Raw genomic sequence first — 17,398 nt, 5'->3', positions numbered from 1 at the left:
AAACTCATAAACTCGTAATAAAACTGTCATCGAAACCTTAAGCGTGCGGACCCTACGGGTTCGAGAACTATGTAGACATGACCTAGAACTATTCTCGGTCAATAAACAATAGCGGAACCTGGATGTCCATATTGGTTCCTACATATTCTACGAAGATCTTTATCGGTCAACCCGCATAACAACATACGTTGTTCTCTTTGTCATCGGTATGTTACTTGCCCGAGATTTGATCGTCGGTATCCAATACCTAGTTCAATCTCGTTACTGGCAAGTCTCTTTACTCGTTCCGTAATACATCATTTCATAACTAGCTCATTAGTTACAATGCTTGCAAGGCTTAAGTGATATGTATTATCGAGAGGGCCCAGAGATACCTCTCCGACAATCGGAGTGACAAAACCTAATCTCGAATTATGCCAACTCAACATGTACCTTTGGAGACACCTGTAGAGCACCTTTATAATCACCCAGTTACGTTGTGACGTTTGGTAGCACACAAAGTGTTCCTCCGGTAAACGGGAGTTGCATAATCTCATAGTTACAGGAACATGTATAAGTTATGAAGAAAGCAATAGCAACATACTAAACGATCAAGTGCTAGGCTAACGGAATGGGTCATGTCAATCACATTATTCTCCTAATGATGTGATCCCATTAATCAAATGACAACACATGTCTATGGTTAGGAAACATAACCATCTTTGATTAATGAGCTAGTCAAGTAGAGGCATACTAGTGACTATATGTTTGTCTATGTATTCACACATGTATCATGTTTCCGGTTAATACAATTCTAGCATGAATAATAAACATTTATCATGATATAAGGAAATAAATAATAACTTTATTATTGCCTCTAGGGCATATTTCCTTCAGTCTCCCACTTGCACTAGAGTCAATAATCTAGTTCACATCATTATGTGATTCAACACCAATATTCACATATGTATGTGATTAATACCCATAGTTCACATCGTCATGTGATCAACACCCAAAGGGTTTACTAGAGTCAATAATCTAGTTCATCGCTATGTGATTAACACCCAAAAGAGTACTAAGGTATGATCATGTTTTGCTCGTGAGAGAAGTTTAGTCAACGAGTCTGTCATATTCAGAGCCGTATGTATTTTGCAAATATTCTATGTCTTCAATGCTATGCATGGAGCTACTCTAGCTAATTGCTCCCACTTTCAATATGTATCCAGATTAAGACTTAGAGTCATCTGGATCAGTGTAAAAGCTTGCATCGATGTAACTCTTTACGACGAACTCTTTTATCACCTCCATAATCAAGAAACATATCCTTATTCCACTAAGGATAATTTTGACCAATGTCCAGTGATCTACTCCTAGATCAACATTGTACTCCCTTGCCAAACCAGAGCAGAGTATACAATAGGTCTGGTCCATAACATGGCATACTTTTATAGAACCTATGACTGATGCATAGGGAATGACTTTCATTCTCTTTCTATTTTCTGCCGTGGTCGGGTCTTGAGTCTTACTCAATTTCACACCTTTGCAACACAGGCAAGAACTCTTTCTTTGACTGTTCCATTTTGAACTATTTCAAAATCTTGACAAGGTATGTACTTATTGAAAAACTTATCAAGCGTCTTGATCTATCTCAATAGATCTTGATGCTCAATATGTAAGCAGCTTCACCGAGGTCTTCCATTGAAAAACCTTTTATTCAAGTATCCTTTTATGCTATCCAGAAATTCTATATCATTTCCAATAAACAATATGTCTTGCACATATAATATCAGAAATGCTACAGAGCTCCCACTCACTTTCTTGTAAATACAGGCCTTTCCAAAAGTCTGTATAAAACCATATGCTTTGATCAACTCATCAAAGCGTATATTCCAACTCCGAGATGCTTGCACCAGTCCATTGATGGATCGTTGGAGCTTGCACATTTTGTTAGTACCTTTAGGATTAACAAAACCTTATGGTTGCATCATATACAACTCTTCTTTAATAAATCCATTAAAGAATGTAGTTTTGACATCCATTTGCCAGATTTCATAACATGTGACAATTGCTAACATGATTCGGACAGACTTAAGCATCGCTACAGTTTGAGAAAATCTCATTGTAGTCAACACCTTGAACTTGTCGAAAACCTTTTTGTGAAAAGTCGAGCTTTGTAGATAGTAACACTACTATCAGTGTCCGTCTTCCTCTTGAAGATTCATTTATTTAACATGGCTTGTTGATCATCGAGCAAGTCAATCAAAGTCCATACTTTGTTCTCATACATGGATCCTATCTCAGATTTCATGGCCTCAAGCCATTTCACGGAATCTGGGATCATCATCGCTTCCTCATAGTTCGTAGGTTCATCATGGTCTAGTAACATGACTTCTAGAATGGGATTACCGTACCACTTTGGTGCGGATCTTATTCTGGAAGACCTACGAGGTTCGGTAGTAACTTGATCTGAAGCTTCATGATCATCATCATTAACTTCCTCACTAATCGGTGTAGGCATCACTGGAACTGATTTCTGTGATGAACTACCTTCCAATTTGGGAGAAGGTGCAATTACCTTATCAAGTTCTACTTTCCTCCCACTCACTTCTTTCGAGAGAAACCCCTTCTCTAGAAAGGATCCATCTTAGCAACGAATCTTGCTTTCGGATCTGTGATAGAAGGTGTACCCAATAGTTACCTTTGGGTATTCTATGAAGACGCACTTCTCCGATTTGGGTTCGAGCTTATCAGGTGAAAACTTTTTCACATAAGCATCGCAGCCCCAAACTTTAAGAAACGACAAGTTTGGTTTCTCGCCAAACCACAGTTCATAAGGTGTCGTCTCAATGGATTTTGATGGTGCCCTATTTAAAGTGAATGCAACTGTCTCTAATGCATAACCCCAAAATAATAGTGGTAAATTGGTAAGATACATCATAGATCGCACTATATCCAATAAAGTACTGTTATGACGTTCGGACACACCATTAAGCTGTGGTGTTCCAGGTGGCGTGAGCTGTGAAACTATTCCACATAGTTTTATATGAAGGCCAAACTCATAACTCAAATATTCTCCTCCATGATCAGATCGTAGAAATTTTATTTTCTTGTTACGATGATTCTCCACTTCACTCTGAAATTCTTTGAACTTTTTCAAATGTTTCAGACTTGTGTTTCATTAAGTAGATATTCCCATATCTGCTCAAATCATCTGTGAAGGTCAGAAAATAACGATACTTGCCACGAGCATCAACACTCATTGGATCACATACATCGGTATGTATTATTTCCAATAAGTCAGTAGCTCGTTCCATTGTTCTGGAGAACGGAGTTTTAGTCATCTTGCCCAAAAGGCATGGTTCGCAAGCATCAAATGATTCATAACCAAGTGATTCCAAAAATCCATCTTTATGGAGTTTCTTCATGCGCTTTACACCGATATGACCCAAACGGCAGTGCCACAAATAAGTTGCACTATCATTATCAACTTTGCATCTTTTGGCATCAATATTATGAATATGTGTATCACTATGATCGAGATCCAACAAACTATTTTCATTGGGTGTATGACCATCAAAGGTTTTATTCATTTAAACAGAACAACAATTATTCTCTGATTTTAAATGAATAACCGTATTGCAATAAACATGATCAAATCATATTCATGCTCAACGCAAATGCCAAATAACATTTATTTAGGTTCAACACTAATCCCGAAAGTATAGGGAGTGTGCGATGATGATCATATCAATCTTGGAACCACTTCCAACACTCAACGTCACTTCCCCTTCAACCAGTCTCTGTTTATATAACTCATGTTTCGAGTTACTAATCTTAGCAACTGAACAAGTATCAAATACTATGGGGCTACTATAAACACTAGTAAGGCACACAGCAATAACCTGTATATCAAATATACCCTTGTTCACTTCGCCATCCTTCTTATCCACCAAATATTCAGGGCATTTCCGCTTCTAGTGACCATTTCCTTTGCAGTGTAAGCACTCAGTTTCAGGCTTTGGTCCAGCTGTGAGCTTCTTCGCGGGAGTGACAACTTGCTTGTCATTCTACTTGAAGTTCCCTTTCTATCCCTTTGCCCTTTTCTTGAAACTAGTGGTCTTGTCAATCATCAACACTTGATGCTCTTTCTTGATTTCTACCTTCGTCGATTTCAACATCACGAAGAGCTCGGGAATCATTTTCGTCATCCCTTGCATACTATAGTTCATCACAAAGTTCTACTAACTTAGTGATGGTGACTAGAGAACTCTATCAATCACTATCTTATCTGGAAGATTAACTCCCACTTGATTCAAGTGATTGTAGTACCCAGACAATCTGAGCACATGCTCACTAGTTGAGCGATTCTCCTCCATCTTTTAGCAATAGAACTTGTTGGAGATTTCATATCTCTCAACTCGGGTATTTGCTTGAAATATTAACTTCAATTCCTGGAACATCTCATATGGTCCATGACATTCAAAACGTCTTTGAAGTCCCGATTCTAAGCCGTTAAGCATGGTGCACTAAACTATCAAGTAGTCATCATATTGAGCTAGCCAAACGTTCCTGCAATAGGTTTGTCACCTAGCGGTGCATCAAGGACATAATTCTTCTGCGCAGCAATGAGGATAAACCTCAGATCACGGATCCAATCCGCATCATTGCTACTAACATTTTTCAACACAATTTTCTCTAGGAACATATCAAAATAAACATATGAAAGCAACAACGCAAGCTATTGATCTACAACATAATTTGCAAAATACTACCAGGACTAAGTTCATGATAAATTTAAGTTCAATTAATCATATTACTTAAGAACTCCCACTTAGAAAGACATCCCTCTAATCCTCTAAGTGATCATGTGATCCAAATCAACTAAACCATAACCGATCATCACGCGAAATGGAGTAGCTTTCAATGGTGAACATCACTATGTTGATCATATCTACTATATGATTCACGCTCGACCTTTTGGTCTCCGTGTTCCGAGGCCATATCTGCATATGCTAGGCTCGTCAAGTTTAACCTGAGTATTCCGCGTGTGCAAAACGGGCTTGCACCCGTTGTAGATGGACGTAGAGCTTATCACACCCGATCATCACGTGGTGTCTGGGCACAACGAACTTTGGAAACGGTACATACTCAGGGAGAACACTTCTTGATAATTAGTGAGAGATCATCTTATAATGGTACCATCAAACAAAACGGAATAAGATGTATAACAGATAAACATCATATGCAATCAAAATATGTGACATGATATGGCCATGATCATCTTGCGCCTTTGATCTCCATCTCCAAAGTACTGTCATGATCTCTATCGTCACCGGCACGACACCATGATCTTCATCATCTTGATCTATATCAATGTGTCGTCACATGGTCGTCTTGCCAACTATTGCTCTTGCAACTATTGCTATCGCATAGCGATAAAGTAAAGAAATTATTTGGCACTTGCATCTTATGCAACAAAGAGACAACCATAGAGCTTCTGCCAGTTGCCGATAACTTCAACAAAACATGATCATCTCATACAACAACTTATATCTCATCACGTCTTGACCATATCACATCACAACATGCCCTGCAAAAACAAGTTAGACGTCCTCTACTTTGTTGTTGCAAGTTTTACGTGGCTGCTACGGGCTGAGCAAGAACCGTTCTTACCTACGCATCAAAACCATAATGATAGTTCGTCAAGTTGGAGTTGTTTTAACCTTCTCAAGGACCGGGCGTAGCCACACTTGGTTCAACTAAAGTTGGAGAAACTGACACCCGCCAGCCACCTGTGTGCAAAGCACGTCGGTAGAACCAGTCTCGCGTAAGCGTACGCGTAATGTCGGTCCGGGCCGCTTCATCCAACAATACCGCTGAACCAAAGTATGACATGCTGGTAAGCAGTATGACTTGTATCGCCCACAACTCACTTGTGTTCTACTCGTGCATATAACATCAACGCATAGAACCTAGGCTCGGATGCCACTGTTGGGGAACGAAGTAATTTCAAAAAAAATCCTACGCACACGCAAGATCATGGTGATGGCATAGCAACGAGAGGGGAGAGTGTTGTCTACGTACCCTCGTAGACCATTAAGCGGAAGCGTTATGACAACGCGGTTGATGTAGTCGTACGTCTTCATGATCCGGCCGATCCAAGCACCGAACGTACGGCACCTCCGTGTTCAGCACACGTTCAGCTCGATGACGTTCCCCGGGCTCCAATCTAGCAAAGCGTCGGGGATGAGTTCCGTCAGCACGACAGCGTGGTGATGATGATGATGTTCTACCAGCGCAGGGCTTCGCCTAAACTCCGCGATGATATGACCAAGGTGGAATATGGTGGAGGGGGGCATCGCACACGGCTAAGGAACGATTCGTAGATCAACTTGTGTTATTGTGGGGTGCCCCCCTGCCCCCGTATATAAAGGAGGGAGGGGGGAGGTGCGGCCGGCCAAGGAGGGCGCGCCAAGGGGGAGTCCTACTCCCACCGGGAGTAGGACTCCTTCTTTCCTAGTCCAACTAGGAGAAGGGGGGAGGGGAGTGGAGAAGGAAGGGAGAGGGGGGCCGCGCCCCAAACCCTTTGTCCAATTCGGAATGGGCTTGGGAGGGGCGCACGCCACCTCCTGGCTCCTTCCCACTAAGGCCCATTAAGGCCCAATACTCTTCCCCGTATTCCCGTAACTCCCCGGTACTTCGAAAAATACCCGAATCACTCGGAACCTTTCCGAAGTCCGAATATAGTCGTCCAATATATCGATCTTTACGTCTCAACCATTTAGAGACTTCTCGTCATGTCCCCGATCTCATCCGGGACTCCGAACTCCTTCGGTACATCAAAACTCATAAACTCGTAATAAAACTGTCATCGAAACCCTAAGCGTGCGGACCCTACGGGTTCGAGAACTATGTAGACATGACCTAGAACTATTCTCGGTCAATAAACAATAGCGGAACCTGGATGTCCATATTGGTTACTACATATTCTACGAAGATCTTTATCGGTCAACCCGCATAACAACATACGTTGTTCTCTTTGTCATCGGTATGTTACTTGCCCGAGATTTGATCGTCGGTATCCAATACCTAGTTCAATCTCGTTACTGGCAAGTCTCTTTACTCGTTCCGTAATACATCATTTCATAACTAGCTCATTAGTTACAATGCTTGCAAGGCTTAAGCAATATGTATTATCGAGAGGGCCCAGAGATACCTCTCCGACAATCGGAGTGACAAAACCTAATCTCGAATTATGCCAACTCAACATGTACCTTTGGAGACACCTGTAGAGCACCTTTATAATCACCCAGTTACGTTGTGACGTTTGGTAGCACACAAAGTGTTCCTCCGGTAAACGGGAGTTGCATAATCTCATAGTTACAGGAACATGTATAAGTTATGAAGAAAGCAATAGCAACATACTAAACGATCAAGTGCTAGGCTAACGGAATGGGTCATGTCAATCACATTATTCTCCTAATGATGTGATCCCATTAATCAAATGACAACACATGTCTATGGTTAGGAAACATAACCATCTTTGATTAATGAGCTAGTCAAGTAGAGGCATACTAGTGACTATATGTTTGTCTATGTATTCACACATGTATCATGTTTCCAGTTAATACAATTCTAGCATGAATAATAAACATTTATCATGATATAAGGAAATAAATAATAACTTTATTATTGCCTCTAGGGCATATTTCCTTCAAGATATTGAAACAAATGAAAAATGCCCACAGAAATTTGCTAACTGAGTTGCTCTTGAGCGAGTAAGCGGACCAGGTGCGTTGATGCTATCAATTATCTTCTCAATTTGTACTTCATTTGCAACATGAGGATGAACTGGACGAAGACCTTGTTCATGCTGATCATTGTCATCATTGGAAGGATTGTCTTAGGTCTGAGCATTGTCTTCAGGTTGGTTTGGTGCTGAAATGATAAGTTCCTCTTCAGGCTGTGCTTCAGAGGGCATGATTTCACCAGTTCCCATTAGCTTGATAGATTCACTGGAAGGAACTTCATCTAGTGTGCTTGGCAGGAGTTCTCGTTGTGAACCATTGGTTTCATCAAATCGCACATCCACAGTTTCAGCGATTTTGTAGTGAAAGAGGTTGAAGACTCTGTAAGAGTGTGAATCCTTTCCATAATCGAGCATGAAGCCTTTGTGTGCTTTAGGCTCAAATTTTGACTTGTGATGGGGATCCTTGATCCAGCATCTACCACCAAAAACTCTGAAGTAGCTGACATTTGGCTTCTTGCCAGTAAGGAGCTCATAGGATGTTTTGCCCAGAAGCTTATGGATGTAGACACGGTTGATGATGTGACAAGTTGTATCAATAGCTTTAGGCCAGAACTTTCTTGGTGTCTTGTACTCGTCGAGCATTATTCGAGCCATCTCAATGAGGGTTCTGTTCTTGCACTCTACAATGCCATTTTGCTGAGGTGTGTATGGGGCAGAGAATTCATGAGTGATTCCCATTGTATCCAGATAGAGATCAAGCCCGGTGTTCTTGAATTCAGTGCTGTTATCACTTCTGATATGCTTGGTCTTGACGCCATAATTGTTCATTGCTCGATTGGTGAATCGTCTGAAGACATCTTGTACTTCAGTCTTGTAGAGAATTATGTGCACCCATGTATATCTTGAGTAGTCATCAACAATGATGAAGCCATAGAGACACGCCGTTGTTGTGAGGGTAGAGTAGTGAGTAGGGCCAAATAAGTCCATGTGCAACAGCTCGAGGGGTTGAGATGTTGTCATGATTGTCTTCGAGGGGTGCTTGGCCCTAGTCATCTTCCCAGCTTCGCAAGCACCACACAAATGATCTTTCTTGAACTTGACACCTTCGATGCCTATGACATGCTTCTTCTTGACGAGAGTGTGTAAGTTCCTCATGCCAGCATGTCCCAGCCTTCGATGCTAGAGCCAGCATTCTGAAGCTTTTGCAAGAAGACATATGGCAAGCTGTGGACCTGCTGAGAAATCTACCATGTATAGATCACCTTTCCTATAACCTTCAAAGACTAGAGACTTGTCAGATTCCATTAGTACAAGGCAACTATATTTTCCGAATATCACAATCATGTTTAAGTCACAAAGCATTGAGACAGACATTAAGTTGAATCCAAGGGATTCAACAAGCATCACTTTATCCATGTGTTGATCCTTTGAGATTGCAACTCTACCTAGACCCAATACCTTGCCTTTACCAGTGTCAGCAAATGTGATTTAACTCTTGTCGGATGGACGTAAGGTTGAGTCCATGAGAAGACTTCGATCACCAGTCATATGATTAGTGCATCCACTGTCCATAATCCATTCTGAAGCACAAGGTGTCATACGCTACAGTGCAGTTAGGAGGATAGGCTTCACAAGGTATGTTGTGAAGCATAAGCATTTGACGCACACTTGGATTATCACAGCTTAGATGTAAGTTAGCACGCAGTATGACAGGTAAGCGATTCATAAGTGGAATACATAGTAAGTCATTTTATCATGCGTCCCTTTGTGTTTTAGGTCCCCAGCAATAATATCGGACGCCTTTGATTACTGGCTGGAGACCATGTTCTGCAAAAGAGAGTTAGTTCTTCTTCACCACCCACATCTTTAGGGGTGGCTTAGAAACAATGAGTCTAAGTGCAGCATCTGAGAATTTCGGCTTTGGAGCCCTAGCAAATAGCCTTGCAGGAGATGAATGATACTCATATGAATAAGCAGAAAAGTTCTTAGTCCTATGAACATAGCGGTTTGAAGACACGCGCTCATATTCATAAGTTTGAGTATGATTTCCCTGCAAAACATTGGTGTTATGGTGACTCAGGTGAGTCCTGTTTCCGTATGAAGCCGTTGGACCATGTGACGCCTTTGGTCTGGGGTTTGTCTTCTTCCCTGGTGGTGTCATGACAACATTCACAGGAAGATTCTCAAGACAGCTTTTGGGAACCCAGATCTTCTTCATTTGCGGTCCATTCCTGCAGTTAGTACCAATATACCTGGCAAACACTTCACCATTCTTATTTTTGAACAGTTTATAGTTTGCATCAGAGGATTCATCAATGATAATAGGATTAGCACAGGTAAAGCCAGATAAAGTGGATGGATCCACTAAAGGTTCCTTTGCAGCAACCCATGTGGTTTTGGGATACTGCTCAGGCTTCCAGTAGGAACCATCAGCATTCATTTTCCTCTCGAACCCAACACCCTCTTTCCTAGGGTTTCGGTTCAGAATCTGCTTTTTGAGGACATCACAAAGTTTCTGATGCCCTTTCAGACTTTTGTACATCCCTGTTTCAAGCAATGTCTTCAACCTAGCATTTTCATCAGCAATAGTAGTGGTATCCTTAGCAGAGGGGTTAGTTACCACATCAGTAGTTGAAGACAGAGCAACAATAGCAGCAGTGGAACATTCAGCAACAGAGGTAGTGTTATCACGCTCAATGCATTTTAGACATGGTGGTCCAAATCCTTCCTGAGCGGAACTGATCTGTTGAGCGCGAAATGACTCATTCTCTTTTTGAAGATCTTCATGAGTCGCTTTCAATTTCTCAAGCTCTTGCTTCCTTTGAAGATAATCATAGGAGAGCTTTCATAAGTGGTTGAGAGCGTCTCATGAAGATGATAGAGGCGAGGGTCTCGATCTTTCGATGAGATGATAACTATCGATTTGGTGAAGATGACTTTGACGATCCGACTACAAACGTGCACGACGTTGCGCCTTAGCAATCGCTAAACCAACTCCGAGAGGTTATTGACCACGCTGGAGCACAATCAACCTGACCACGAAGGTCTATTCCTGCAAGCAATCGAAGAACGAGCAAGAATATGATAAAGCAATCTGAATATTGCGAATATATATGAAGTATTGATAATGGTGGGGATCCGTAAGCGGTCTTGGTCTGGTCGTTGGACACAAACGAAGTACACGAAGTTGCAATGGCTAACTTTTAACTAAACAAATCCCCAGGAAAAGCTACTAGATGGATCTACTTATATAGGAGCAAGGGGTGGCGGCCAAGGAGGTGGGAGGACGTCCCAAGGCAGCCTAAAACTAAATCTAGGTCGTACAAGGCCAATGGGCCCAAGTGGAGGTGATGTAACACCTTTGGACTTGTAGTTTGACTCGGATTCTGCTGCAGAATCAGATTGTTTCGTCCACAACTCAACGCTCCGGATGAATTTGAAGGTGATTCCAATTGGGTTGGAAAGTGTACGAAATCTAGTTTCCAACAAAAAAAGAATCACCCAATTTGGAGTCCGTATGAAAAACTTGTGTGCGTTTTGAGTCAGGTATGTCTGTGCAGTCCGAATCTGAATCCAGAACGTGAGAGACTTGGACTCTATCTTCTCTTGGGCCAAAAGTGACGTGAGAGAACTTTTTGGACAGCAAATAAACATCTCTTTCTTCCTTATCTTCATATGTGGATTGTACAAATATCCCATACACCTGCAATTAGACAAAACACAAAAGTGTGTGAAGTATTTTTGTTCTGGATAACATAAATAGATTATTGAATAGTTTGCACTAGAAATCACCTGACAAATATGCATATATGCAATATTTTTGGTCATATCCAAGGTAGTCATGTCCTCATCATCCTCCCCTTCTTGAAAATAAAGCCGTCCTCGGCATTGCTTAATCTGAAATGTGGCTAACAAAAGAGACAAGGTGTACATGTTGTATATGTATATGTCATCCATTTTTACTTCCCTTGATTTTTGCATATATGACACATGAATAGATGAGTAACTTGCATAGTTCATAAAATCTAAAGCCAAAAAATTAGCACAAGAAGTAGAAGGCATGAAAATATTGCAACTCAGTTTGCACATATAAGTGAAGCTCTTATTCATTTCAAAAGATTGACAATGTTCATCATTAAACCATCCCAACATTGGTGAATAAACCTTACTTGCATCAAATTTACATGCTACAAAATGCTTAAATAAGCAAACATGCAATAAGTCATTCAACACAGAATCATCACCAAGATTAGAGGTCATATCAAAATGATTAAACATTGGTTCTTTTGCATCAATAGTTAATTCAATGGGTGCACTCAAAATTGTTGGTATTTCAGTTGTTTGATCACATGGCAAAGTCAAATTATCAACGTAGTCCTCTAAAATAGGTGGTGTGATCAAAGTAGTGGGTAGCTCATCAGATGGTGCATTCAAATTGACAAGGCATTCATCATTCTCATGTAGAGATGGAAGATCAGTACCTTTGTCATTACCTCTTATGATCAACTCAGATGATGTAGCCACTCTCGGGGGCGATGTGTCACATGGTGGATGTGATGAAGTCCTGACACTTGATAGAGGCGGGGGTGTCCCGATCTTTCGATGAGATGATAACTATCGATTTGGTGGAGACGACTTTGACGATCCGACTACAAACGTGCACGACGTTGCGCCTTAGCAATCGCTAAACCAATCTCCTGAGGTTACTGACGATGCCGGAAGCACGGTCAGCCTGACCACGAAGGTCTATTCCTGCAAGCAATCGAAGAACGAGCAAGAATATGATAAAGCAATCTGAATATTGCAAATATATATGAAGTATTGATAAATGGTGGGGATCCGAAAAGTGGTCTTGGTCTGGTCGTTGGACACAAACGAAGCTCACGAAGTTGCAATGGCTAACTTTTAACTAAACAAATCCCAAGGAAAAAGCTACTAGATGGATCTACTTATATAGGAGCAAGGGGTGGTGGCCAAGGAGGTGGGAGGACGTCCCAAGGCAGCCTAAAACTAAATCTAGGTCGTACAAGGCCAATGGGCCCAAGTGGAGGTGATATAACACCTTTGGACTTGTAGTTTGACTCGGATTCTGCTGCAGCATCAGATTGTTTCGTCCACAACTCAACGCTCCGGACGAATTTGAAGGTGATTCCAATTGGGTTGGAAAGTGCACGAAATCTAGTTTCCAACAAAAAAGAATCACCCAATTCGGAGTCCGTATGAAAAACTTGTGTGCGTTTTGAGTCAGGTGTGTCTGTGCAGTCCGAATCTGAATCCAGAACGTGAGAGACTTGGACTCTATCTTCTCTTGGGCCAAAAGTGACGTGAGAGAACTTTTTGGACAGCAAATAAACATCTCTTTCTTCCTTATCTTCATATGTGGATTGTACAAATGTCCCATACACCTGCAATTAGACAAAACACAAAAGTGTGTGAAGTATTTTTGTTCTGGATAACATAAATAGATTATTGAATAGTTTGCACTAGAAATCACCTGAAAAATATGCATATATGCAATATTTTTGGTCATATCCAAGGTAGTCATGTCCTCATCATCCTCCCCTTCTTGAAAATAAAGCCGTCCTCGGCATTGCTTAATCTGAAATGTGGCTAACAAAAGAGACAAGGTGTACATGTTGTATATGTATATGTCATCCATTTTTACTTCCCTTGATTTTTGCATATATGACACATGAATAGATGAGTAACTTGCATAGTTCATAAAATCTAAAGCCAAAAAATTAGCACAAGAAGTAGAAGGCATGAAAATATTGCAACTCAGTTTGCACATATAAGTGAAGCTCTTATTCATTTCAAAAGATTGACAATGTTCATCATTAAACCATCCCAACATTGGTGAATAAACCTTACTTGCATCAAATTTACATGCTACAACATGCTTAAATAAGCAAACATGCAATAAGTCATTCAACACAGAATCATCACCAAGATTAGAGGTCATATCAAAATGATTAAACATTGGTTCTTTTGCATCAATAGTTAATTCAACGGGTGCACTCAAAATTGTTGGTATTTCAGTTGTTTGATCACATGGCAAAGTCAAATTATCAACGTAGTCCTCTAAAATAGGTGGTGTGATCAAAGTAGTGGGTAGCTCATCAGATGGTGCATTCAAATTGACAAGGCATTCATCATTCTCATGTAGAGATGGAAGATCAGTACCTTTGTCATTACCTCTTATGATCAACTCAGATGATGTAGCCACTCTCGGGGGCGATGTGTCACATGGTGGAGGTGATGTCGTCCTGACAACAACGGATGTGGTTGTCATAGTATGCCTAGTAGTTGAAGGAACAATCATATAAACTCTTGGAATGTGCACCGTGCGCTTGTTCTCCTCGTGGCCAACACGTCGTTTTATTTCCTGTTCAGCTTTGCAAGCAAGATGAAACAAATGGTCCATAGGATAACACTCTTCATGAATTAGTATCTCTTGAATATCACGGTTTAATCCTCCCCAAAATCTATCCATAAAATCATCTTCACTTTCTTCTAAAGAGGAATGCAACAAGGTAGTTTGTAAATCATCATAATATTTTGTTACAGTTTCACTACCTTGTTTTAAGTGTTGCAACTTCTTAATCATGTCACGAGTATAATAAGCAGGGATGAAAGTACGTCGCATGGCAAGTTTCAAATCATCCCAAGTAGTAGGTATATAATCAGGGTGTAACCGACAATATTCACTCCACCAAACCAAAGCATAACCAGTGAAAGAACCAACCGCAACCTTAACCTTTTTATGTTCATCGAAATTATGGGAAGCAAATATATTTTTTATGTCGAACTCCCATTCAATATATAAAGCAGGTTTAAAACGGCCATTAAATGGTGGTATAGATACATTAACCTGATCATGTGCATTTGGATGTTTGTGCACCTCTCGTGACGGTTGTGGTATTTGCAAAGGTGGTGGCACGTCTCCCGCGATCGACAAAGCCCATGAATTGACTCTGGATCCTGTCATGATTAGTAGAACAAGAAACAAAACCCAAAAATAATGTTCCTATAACTACTAGGATGTGGTGGTAAAACGCTCACAGTAAAGCAAATATCAATGTCTTACAAGTTCTTACCATGCAGCAGGCGGTGATCGGCAACCAGCGGTGTCAAGTAACTCCGAATATTGAGTAAAGCGATTGCCAGGGGAGCGTACGTATACACGGTGTAGAAATATGTGGAGCTGGGTTGGCTATATATGGTAGCAAAAGATTAGCAATAATCAATTCAAAGATGCAATGTTGAATAAACGCTCTGATACCACTTGATAGAGGCGAGGGTCCCGATCTTTCGATGAGATGATAACTATCGATTTGGTGAAGATGACTTTGACGATCCGACTACAAACGTGCACGACGTTGCGCCTTAGCAATCGCTAAACCAACTCCGAGAGGTTATTGACCACGCTGGAGCACAATCAACCTGACCACGAAGGTCTATTCCTGCAAGCAATCGAAGAACGAGCAAGAATATGATAAAGTAATCTGAATATTGCGAATATATATGAAGTATTGATAATGGTGGGGATCCGTAAGCGGTCTTGGTCTGGTCGTTGGACACAAACGAAGTACACGAAGTTGCAATGGCTAACTTTTAACTAAACAAATCCCCAGGAAAAGCTACTAGATGGATCTACTTATATAGGAGCAAGGGGTGGCGGCCAAGGAGGTGGGAGGACGTCCCAAGGCAGCCTAAAACTAAATCTAGGTCGTACAAGGCCAATGGGCCCAAGTGGAGGTGATGTAACACCTTTGGACTTGTAGTTTGACTCGGATTCTGCTGCAGAATCAGATTGTTTCGTCCACAACTCAACGCTCCGGATGAATTTGAAGGTGATTCCAATTGGGTTGGAAAGTGTACGAAATCTAGTTTCCAACAAAAAAGAATCACCCAATTTGGAGTCCGTATGAAAAACTTGTGTGCGTTTTGAGTCAGGTATGTCTGTGCAGTCCGAATCTGAATCCGGAATGTGAGAGACTTGGACTCTATCTTCTCTTGGGCCAAAAGTGACGTGAGAGAACTTTTTGGACAGCAAATAAACATCTCTTTCTTCCTTATCTTCATATGTGGATTGTACAAATATCCCGTATACCTGCAATTAGACAAAACACAAAAGTGTGTGAAGTATTTTTGTTCTGGATAACATAAATAGATTATTGAATAGTTTGCACTAGAAATCACCTGACAAATATGCATATATGCAATATTTTTGGTCATATCCAAGGTAGTCATGTCCTCATCAGAAGACTTTCAAGTTCTTGATACTTAGTATGAAGATTTTTTTATGTCTTCAACTAAGGACTGCGAACGTGTCATTTCCGCATCCAATAGGTCATCGCTTTTGTCTAACAGTTTTTGAGTATGTTCCATAGCCCTTTGTTGTTCAGTAGCAATTTTAGCAAGTGTTTTGTAGCTAGGCTTAGATTCACAATCAGAGTCATCTTCACTTGATATTTGAAAGTAGGCATCGCGTGATTTTACCTTGGCACCGTGTGCCATGAAGCAGTAGGTGGGAGAAGGATCGTCCTTGTCATCATCAGCGTTGGTGTGGGAGTCATTGTCTTCAGTGTTGAAGATGGACTTGGCAACGTAGGCTGTGGCTAGAGCCAGACTTGCAACGCCAGAGTCGGACTCAGCTTCAGATTTCACCTCTGCCTCCTCAGAAGCAGACTCCTCCTCTGAATCCATTTCCTTGCCAACAAAAGCACGAGCCTTGCCAGATGAGCTCTTCTTATGAGATGAAGACTTTGATGAGGACTTGGAAGAAGACTTTGATGATTTCTTCTTCTTGTCATTAGAGTCATATTCCTTGCTCTTCTTCTTCTTCTTCTCGTTGTCCCAGTGAGGACACTCAGAGATGTAGTGCCCTGGCTTCTTACACTTGTGATAGGTTCTCTTCTTGTTGTCTTGAGTGGAAGCATCATCATTTCTTGAACTGGATCGTGAAGACTTTCTGAAGCCCTTCTTCTTGGTGAATTTCTGGAACTTCTTCACAAGCATAGTGAGTTCCCTTCCAGTGTCTTCAAGATCATCAGAACCGCAGTCAGATTCTTCTTCTTCAGATGAGGAAACAACTTTTGCCTTCAAAGCACGAGTTCGGCCATAGTTGGGGCCATAGATATCTCTTTTCTCAGAAAGCTGGAACTCATGTGTGTTGAGCCTCTCAAGTATATCAGACGGATCGAGAGTCTTGAAGTCAGGACGTTCTTGTATCATGAGGGCAAGGGTGTCAAAGGAGCTGTCAAGAGATCTCAGCAGCGTCTTGACGATTTCATGCTTGGTGGTCTCAGTGGCGCCGAGAGCCTGTAGCTCATTTGTGATGTCGGTGAGGCGATTAAATGTGAGCTGGACATTTTCATTATCGTTTCTCTTGAAGCGGTTGAAGAGGTTGCGAAGAACATTGATCCTTTGGTCTCTCTGTGTAGAGATGCCTTCGTTGACCTTGGATAGCCAGTCCCAGACTAGCTTTGACGTTTCCAGAGCACTCACACGGCCATACTGTCCTTTGGTCAGATGACCACAGATGATGTTCTTTGCAGTCGAGTCCAGTTGAATGAACTTCTTGACATCAGCAGTGGTGACACCTTCACCAGTTTTTGGAACGCCGTTCTTGACGACATACCAGAGGTCGACATCAATGGCTTCAAG

Source organism: Triticum aestivum, chromosome 7B (genome assembly GCF_018294505.1).
Source record: "Triticum aestivum cultivar Chinese Spring chromosome 7B, IWGSC CS RefSeq v2.1, whole genome shotgun sequence".
Lineage (NCBI taxonomy): Eukaryota > Viridiplantae > Streptophyta > Magnoliopsida > Poales > Poaceae > Triticum > Triticum aestivum.
The sequence above is the reverse complement of the archived record's forward strand: the minus strand, read 5'-3'. Positions refer to the sequence as shown.